This window comes from Xiphophorus hellerii, chromosome 14, assembly GCF_003331165.1.
Source record: "Xiphophorus hellerii strain 12219 chromosome 14, Xiphophorus_hellerii-4.1, whole genome shotgun sequence".
Classification (NCBI taxonomy): domain Eukaryota; kingdom Metazoa; phylum Chordata; class Actinopteri; order Cyprinodontiformes; family Poeciliidae; genus Xiphophorus; species Xiphophorus hellerii.
Window position 1 is genome coordinate 23,323,635 of NC_045685.1, and position 7,575 is coordinate 23,331,209.

At 39.6% G+C, this 7,575-nt stretch overlaps 1 protein-coding gene across 1 annotated transcript in view; it reads right to left on the reverse strand.

Annotated features, from left to right (window-relative positions):
• The window catches only part of trpc5a (transient receptor potential cation channel, subfamily C, member 5a), a 137,613-nt gene extending 130,306 nt beyond the window's left edge, over window positions 1–7,307 (reverse strand). The window contains exon 1 of the mRNA XM_032584018.1: window positions 6,810–7,307. The gene's annotated coding sequence lies outside the window, so the exon portion shown is untranslated. The remainder of the gene's footprint in view (window positions 1–6,809) is intronic.
• Window positions 7,308–7,575: the final 268 nt, after the last annotated feature.

The following is a 7,575-nucleotide window of genomic DNA, read 5'->3' on the forward strand; positions in this document are numbered from 1 at the left end:
AAATGGTTCTTCGTCTTTTAACAAAGACAAAAAAGAAATCCTACAATCGTTAAAATCTGCCGCTACTCCATTTTTCGTGAAGAAGGAAGTTGTGCTCATTATCTTCTTCAGAGGTTTTTATGGTGCAGCGCCCCCCACAGGCGAGGAGGTGAACAGATTTTTCAATTCTTTTGGTTTATTTGACACAGTTCAGTGTGAAGGTGAAACACAGCAGCAGAAAATGCAATTTTGGTTTCCTAACAGCTTACCAGGTGTGAAAGCTCCCTAAGACAGTAGAAATAGCCCTTAATGGGAGATGGGAAAGCTACGTTTATCTGTTTTACTCTGAAGTTTAACATTTTAATATTCAGACGCTTTGATTTCAACTACATCCGATTTAGTCCAACATGTGGAAGTGTCACAAATCAGATTTTGTTTTGAGGGGTGAAAAAATCAGAAATTGCATGAATTAGTCAAATACAGGCAATAAAATATTTTATTGCTGTTCAGCATATGCTCACACAATATTAAAGCTGTATGAGCACAGCTTTAATGTCCAGCTTTATTCATTTAAAAAATAACATTAAACAATGTCAAAGAAAAACATTTCTGCAGTTATCTTTTTCAAATTTGTCATGTATTAATGTAGACTGTGCCTACTGCTGGTTGATTAGCAGTAGAAATAAACCAGTATTTTTTTAATATTCTATTATTTCCAGACACCAGGATTTTTATTTTAAAGTGGAGGAAATGGTCTGCCTTTAAAACCGTCCACCAGGGTGTAATTGGGGTCTTTTTATTTTGTCTCAAGGAAACTTGCCAAGATTAGAGTGGTATATAAAAGATGAGGTATATCTCTCAATGCAGGAGCAGATGGTTTCACCACATTGCATCATATTTGGACCAAACTGACCACACACCACTCCTTTAAATCCACAATTCAAATGAGAAAAAAGCTTAGACAATATCTGGCCCTTCAGCATGACGTCACGTCCCTCCATCTCCCTGCTAGAGGGCAAAAAGCTGCTGGCTGACAATAACAAGCATTGATTTTGGCTGTTACACCAATGTCTTAAATGCATGCCTGGTATGATATTTAAAAGAAAAAGGGACAATTCTTTGCTACTAATTGTCAACACAAAGACAACTAGATAATTCAGAAAAAGGTTTTAAGAAAAAAATAGAGGGAAGTGAGATATCCTTGCTTGATTTTGTAGATGTGATGTTGAATTTGTTGTGCTTCGGTTCCGTTCAAAAAATAAAAAATCCAACCTAAACATTAACTCTGACAGATCATCACTGGACAGGGTGCTTAAATTAGCGGTGTTAGCTTAGCTAAAAGCAGTGGTGCGCTAATCTGCCACAGCGATCACTTATTAATGATAGCAAAATAAACATCAACCCTGAAAACATGAAACTGTAACGGACTGGATACTCTGTTCTTTTTGTGGGAAATGTTTGAGTGTCTTGTGGTGTTAAATCCTGATAGTTATGTTGGTGTTGTTGTCAGTTGCTGTGGCAACAAGCCTGTGTGTAGCGTAGCCGACAACAGAAAGCGAGAAAAAAGTGGTTTTGAGTTCTTCAACGGGTTTTCCGCGCCATTTTTTATCTTGTGGTGACGCACTGCAGTGAATCAATAATATCTATATCTCCAGGTTTAATTTAGTTAACCGTGTTGTCCCACCGCGGCAGCGGATGGCAGGTACAAGAATCGTCCAGTTTACTCTCCAGCGTTGTGCGCATGCGCGAAATTTCCAGACATAAACAAAACTCATGCAGCTATGAGCTATTTACTCATAGCTATTTAAAATAACCAGATGGGAGATGAGAAATGATTAATCTGGGCAGCTTACGTGCTCGTTATTTACAGTCTACCAAACTCGCCGGGCTCCAGGTGCTGCTATTCCACATCCCTGTATTTCAGATGAAGAGTGGAGCAGCAGCCATCTGCTGTTAGCGTTCAGCAGCTCAGATGAAGTCAAGATGCAGACAGCTGCAGAAGCATCGCTCTCAGAACTGACAGATCCCGTCCAAAGCGGCGAAAATAGGCCTGAACGCTGAGAACTAGTCTGGAGCATTTTCTACTTTCCAGCTGACAGTTTTGAATCTATTATCCTGAGACAAGACTCAAACATGATCCGTTTCCCCCTGCAGTCAAACATCATTCTTAGTGTGAAATTCTTGCTTCTCGCTGCACTCCGCGGCGCTAAGCCACAGCTTTCTTTTAAATCCCTTATTTAAACAAACATTCATGTCAGCGTCTTTTCTCAAAGAGATTTTTTTTTATCCGCCTTTGCTCTTTTTCATCATTTATTATTTCTTTCCCTGCCACACTGTTTCTCCTGTCTTTTGTTCCAACCCTTACAAAAACTAGTCAAGCGCTCAAAAGTGAGAATATGCTTGATAGTGTTTAGATTTTGAATTATTTAGCTCATGGTGGGGAAGAGGAGGAGAACAAACATGGTTCCTAACAGAATGGGGCGATTTGTGTGCTAAATTTCTGTAGATGCTGAGAAAACACATGATGAGGAAACAAGTTAAGAAAATAAAAGCTTCCCATCTGGTTTCAGGTTTGATTTGGACCGTTTTTATGTGAAATGTATAAAACTTTTTTTTCAAGTTTCGGTGGTTTTTAGTGACAATATCAGCCCCCAAAAATATGGAAAAATATGCAGTTTATGCAGCAAACTTCAACAGATTTTGTGATTTCACTGACAAACTAGAATGTTAACAGATAGGATTTAAAAACTGTAAATGTAACAGAGAGAAACGTGTGTATGTATGTGAATTTTACCCAAAATAATAATAATAATAGTATGTATTTATAATGAGATTTTTAATCGATGCATAAGTTTAGAGCCAACTAGTGGTACGATGAGAAACAGCATCTCTCGGCTCTCACGGCTTCCCCACCAGAACCCTGAGGAATGCTGGTGGAGCTGTTGGGCCACTTTAATGCAGTCAGAAGTCACATTGTGACGAGCGTTTCATTCTAGAAGGTGACAAACAACCAAGCGAGGAAGGCTACACTGGTGCCGCGACGGACGAGAAAGGTTACATAAACGTTTTTCAGTGACCAAAGTTTATTCCTGCTGTTTGGCTGTGATGTCCCTCCCCCACCTGTTACTGCTCACTGTAGGTCAGCTGGCTGGAAATAATGTTCCTATACTTTCGATTTGCTTACAAGAAAAACAAATATGAATATTTGTGACCAGAAATATTTCCAAATATTCATATTCATGATGTGAAACTAAGGAGTGGTCAATATTATGATTTAAGAGAGAACGTTGAGCTTTTTTGGACTTAAGAAGTTATGGTTTTTTTAGGTTATATTGAATTTCCGCTGTTTCAAGGATATTTCTTTGTGCGATGCCAGAGAAAGTGTCATCATAGTATTCTTTATGTGCTAAAAGCTGGAGTAAACTCTTTTTAAAGAGCAGAATATGTTATACAGCCACTTAAAAATAACTGATTTTTAAGTGAATCACTGAACGGCTTAGCACCACATTACATTAAAGACCTGCTGTTCTGGTCTGCATCCCCAGAACCAGAACCAAACACGGAGAAGCAAAATTCAGCATCTATGCACCACAAATCTGGAACAAACTTTCAGAAAACTGCAAATCAGCTGAAACACAGACTTCTCTTAAATCTCGACTACACAACCCACCTGTTTACTGTTGTATTTCAAACATAATCAATTACGAATTTCACGATGGCGCTTGATTTAATGTAATGTTTTGATTGTTGATTCTTCGTTGCATCACTTTGTGTTTTTGTGTTTATGAAACAAAATGCCTTGAAATGCTTTGCTGCTGAAATGTGATATCCAAATAAAATTTGATTGATTGATACTAAAGTTACAGCGTGTTTATTCTGCATTTAATGAAGTTTTCTAATATTTTAAGTGAAAAAAGAGTAGGTTTAGGGTTTGTAAAACTGGTCTTTGTTTAAACACAGTGAATAGCAAAAAACAACAAAATAGACATTAGTTGCGCTTCCATTAGCCATATAATTGTGCAAATTGAAATCACAAAAATAAATCTGCTTAATGAATATACTGTCATTCAGAAACAAACATTTTTCGCTAAAAGGTTTTTGTGTTAGGATGAGGAGGTTTTTCGACTGTATTTTGCAAAACCCCAAACATTTTTTGTATCACACGAGTCATGTGATCGACAGCCGGCTGTTACTCCTGGCAAAAACCACAAAGAAGACGACAGGAAGTGGTAGGAGGATGATGTTTTTTGTTTTCCTGACAATGTGCAGATGACTCCACCAAAGCTGTGTCATTCCAACGTGTTGAATCCATTGCTCTTCTGTGTAATTCACTCAAAATGCTGCATACGTAGCTGCTTAAAAGTAGGCGGGGCTTGTCGTGCTAGCACTATGGCTGAATTGTGAATATAATCTCATGTAACTGTTTATGCCCATTGTTGCCATTTTTTTAAACAACATCACGTGAGCAAACTTATTCACACATATTTTTAATTTATTAAACTGAAGCAGGTCTTCAATAAGTTTGTTTGATTTGAAAGTATGAAAACAAAGTTGCTTAATGGTGACATCTGCACACAGTTACACTAAACCACACAGAGGGTTTAATTTATCTTAATTTGAACATGCTTGGAAAACAAACAAGTAAAAGAAACAGAAAATGGGATAGGAAGAAATATAAACTCAAATAAAATCCCAATGACTTTATAAAAGTTATAATTTCAACACCTCTAACATTTTCTGTAAAACTCCTCCCAAATGACTTTAAGAAGAAGCCAGAGAAAGTGCAGGAGTTTTCTACTTTTCTGATACTAAAGCGCATTAAGTAACGCAGTGCAGCCCCTTCCCCACCTGTTGCTACATCGTGCCCGTCAGCTATAAGATGTTTATACTCTTTTCCCGGAAAAGGATTCATTTGAATATTTGAAAATATCTTCAATTGTTCTCCATTTTTTATTTATTCTGCATGTCAAAATGCAAATACTTAGCAATAACTATACTAGCTTAATTTATAAAGTGCTTTCAAAGTGCTGAACATTTACAAGGAGGTAAAAACTAAAGCAATACATTTAAAAACAAATAAGTTACCAGCAGTAAGAACAGCAGGCATTGTGTTGTCTTCAGGAATAAGACTGTGCATGACGGTGGTTTGGTTGAACAGCAGGTTTTATTACAAACTTCAGCACAACCAAATTATGAGGAAATCTTGGCCCAATCAGTGAAATCACCGTTATCACTGCGCAGCATCTCTTTTCTAGGGTTCTGGTCAACACAAAGTAAGCGTCATCACATACCTATGTTCCAGATATAGACATGTTTAGTTCTTGGCGGCAGATCGACTGCTAGCGTGTCTGGAGTCCACGGATTAAACTTGTTTTTCAAACTCAGTGTATTTTGGCGTGACTGTTCAAGCACTTCCAAAAATAAAATCATCCAGTATATAATTAGGGAACGTAAACCAAAATAAAAGCATTAGAACGTTAATTTATTTCTATATTAGCAGTAGGAAGAATTGCCACGAACAAATCAGGTTTTAAGATATTTCTACTTAAAGTTTCCAAACTCACCACCTACAATTTGTTAAATAATAAAGACATTTTTTTGCTGCTTTAGCTGTAATTTTTGCACCACACGACTGCAGTGGCTTCAGAATACTGTCCAAAAAATAAATGCACAATTCAGCAACTTTTACTGTTATAAAATAAAATCATCAACGGTCTGTATTGATTCCCCCCCCCCCAGCATCTCTCCTGTAGATGAAATAGCCAAGATAATTTTTCTGGTTGTTATTATTCATTTTGCTGCAGGATGTTCATTTCCCAGATGTTATTGTTTGTGGGTGGCTGCGCCTGCAGTTAGGTCTTCCTTACATTTTAAAGAGGATTGTGTTTCCCTGCAGGTGGACAGACAGAGGGAAAATAAATAAATAAAAAATAAAAAAGCTGACGGAGGGTCTAATTTGCGGGGAAAACCCCTAGGCTTTATGACTGCGCGTTATGCGCTTCCAAAACCATGGGGGAGCTCAAACATTTTGCAGCTTTATCCATTTCTGTCTCTATCTTCATACAACGTGCACAAAGGAGCACGCGCACACACACCCACTCTGCAAATACAGCAGAAAGCTGCACCATCCCCTCTCTCTCTCTCTGTTTCTAACCGCACAAAGCCTCGTCATGCGCACCCAAAACGCACCAACGCGCAAAGCAGAGTCCATGGAGACCCACACAAACTCTGCGGCCCTCACACACAAACTGACGCGCACGCACTTCAGCTACACCCCCTCTTTTTTTCTCCTCAGCATTAGTCAATACATTCAGGATACATAAACCACCCACCAGTCACCCAAAACATCTCTCTTTCTCTCTCTCTCTCTCCCCCCTCTCAACCTGCAGCGACACCTCAACAGCAACACCATCATCACTTTGAAAACCAGATCAGACCCAAACACTGGAGCTCTGTGATGAAAATAAACATGGATCCAGGTATGCACCATGTTTCGGGGCTTCATCTGCGTATTGGAGAAGCTGCTCAACCCAAGCTTGAGCATAACATACAGCCAAACGGAACAAAAGCACCACATTTGCTCAAAAAATAAAATAGTCAACGAGCAAACATACTAAAGAAAGTGAAATAAACTAACGCTAATCTTTCATTAAACCCATGTCACTATTGAAAACACACGATTTCAAATGATGGCCGTCGTTTAAATGTGGCACCATGAAGACAGCAGCTGCTGTTAATTGAGTCAATCAGGCTGAAGATGCTTACAGGTGTTTAATTCTCTCCGTGTGCGGCAGAAAAAGGTTTAGCGGGAGCTGTTAGGTGGTCCTTACCTGTTCGGAAGACTCCCTTTTTCTCCGTCTGTGAGCTGGAAAAACAGCAGAAATTCACCGCGGAGCTCCTCCAAAATTAATGATTACTCCCCTCTCCGCTCGCGCGCCTCACGTGCGGCGCTTCTGCTCTGAATGCGTATCTGTCCGCGTTTCTTTCCCCCCCTCCACCACCTCTCTCTCTCTTTTTCGTTTCTCTCGCGGGATTTCCGCCTCCGTCTTCCTCTCCTCCTTCTTCTTCTCCTTTAACTCCGCAGAATCAGCTCGTCCTCCTCGAGCCTGTCGAACCGAGTCGGAGCGGCTGGAGTCGCGTCTGCTCGCGCTGCTGGTGCGTATCCTCCGCGCGACCCATCGCGAAGCCAGTGGCGGGAGGAAAATGATGGAAATGTGGGATAAATCCCAAATGAATCCCAACCCCAGAGCTACAGGTGACGGATCATTGGCTGTTTGCGAAATAAAGAATAAAAACCAGAGTGTTGGTTTTGGTTCCGGCTCCACAGAGTGGCATCTGTAACTGACTCTGGTTTAGGAAAGACATCACTTCATGCACCTTCCCTCTTTCTCTCTCTCTTTCTCTGTCTCTCTCTCTCTCTCTCTCAGCTCACTCAAGAAAAAAAATTCACTGGTAACATTTAAGCTTTCCGGTTACTCCAGTTAAAATGGTCTCTTCTCCTGTTTCACCACCTTGTTTGATAAGCAGAAGATATTGGCTCCTTTAAAAGTCATAAATTAGTTTTAAAAAAAGAAAAGATAAGGCCAATATACATTT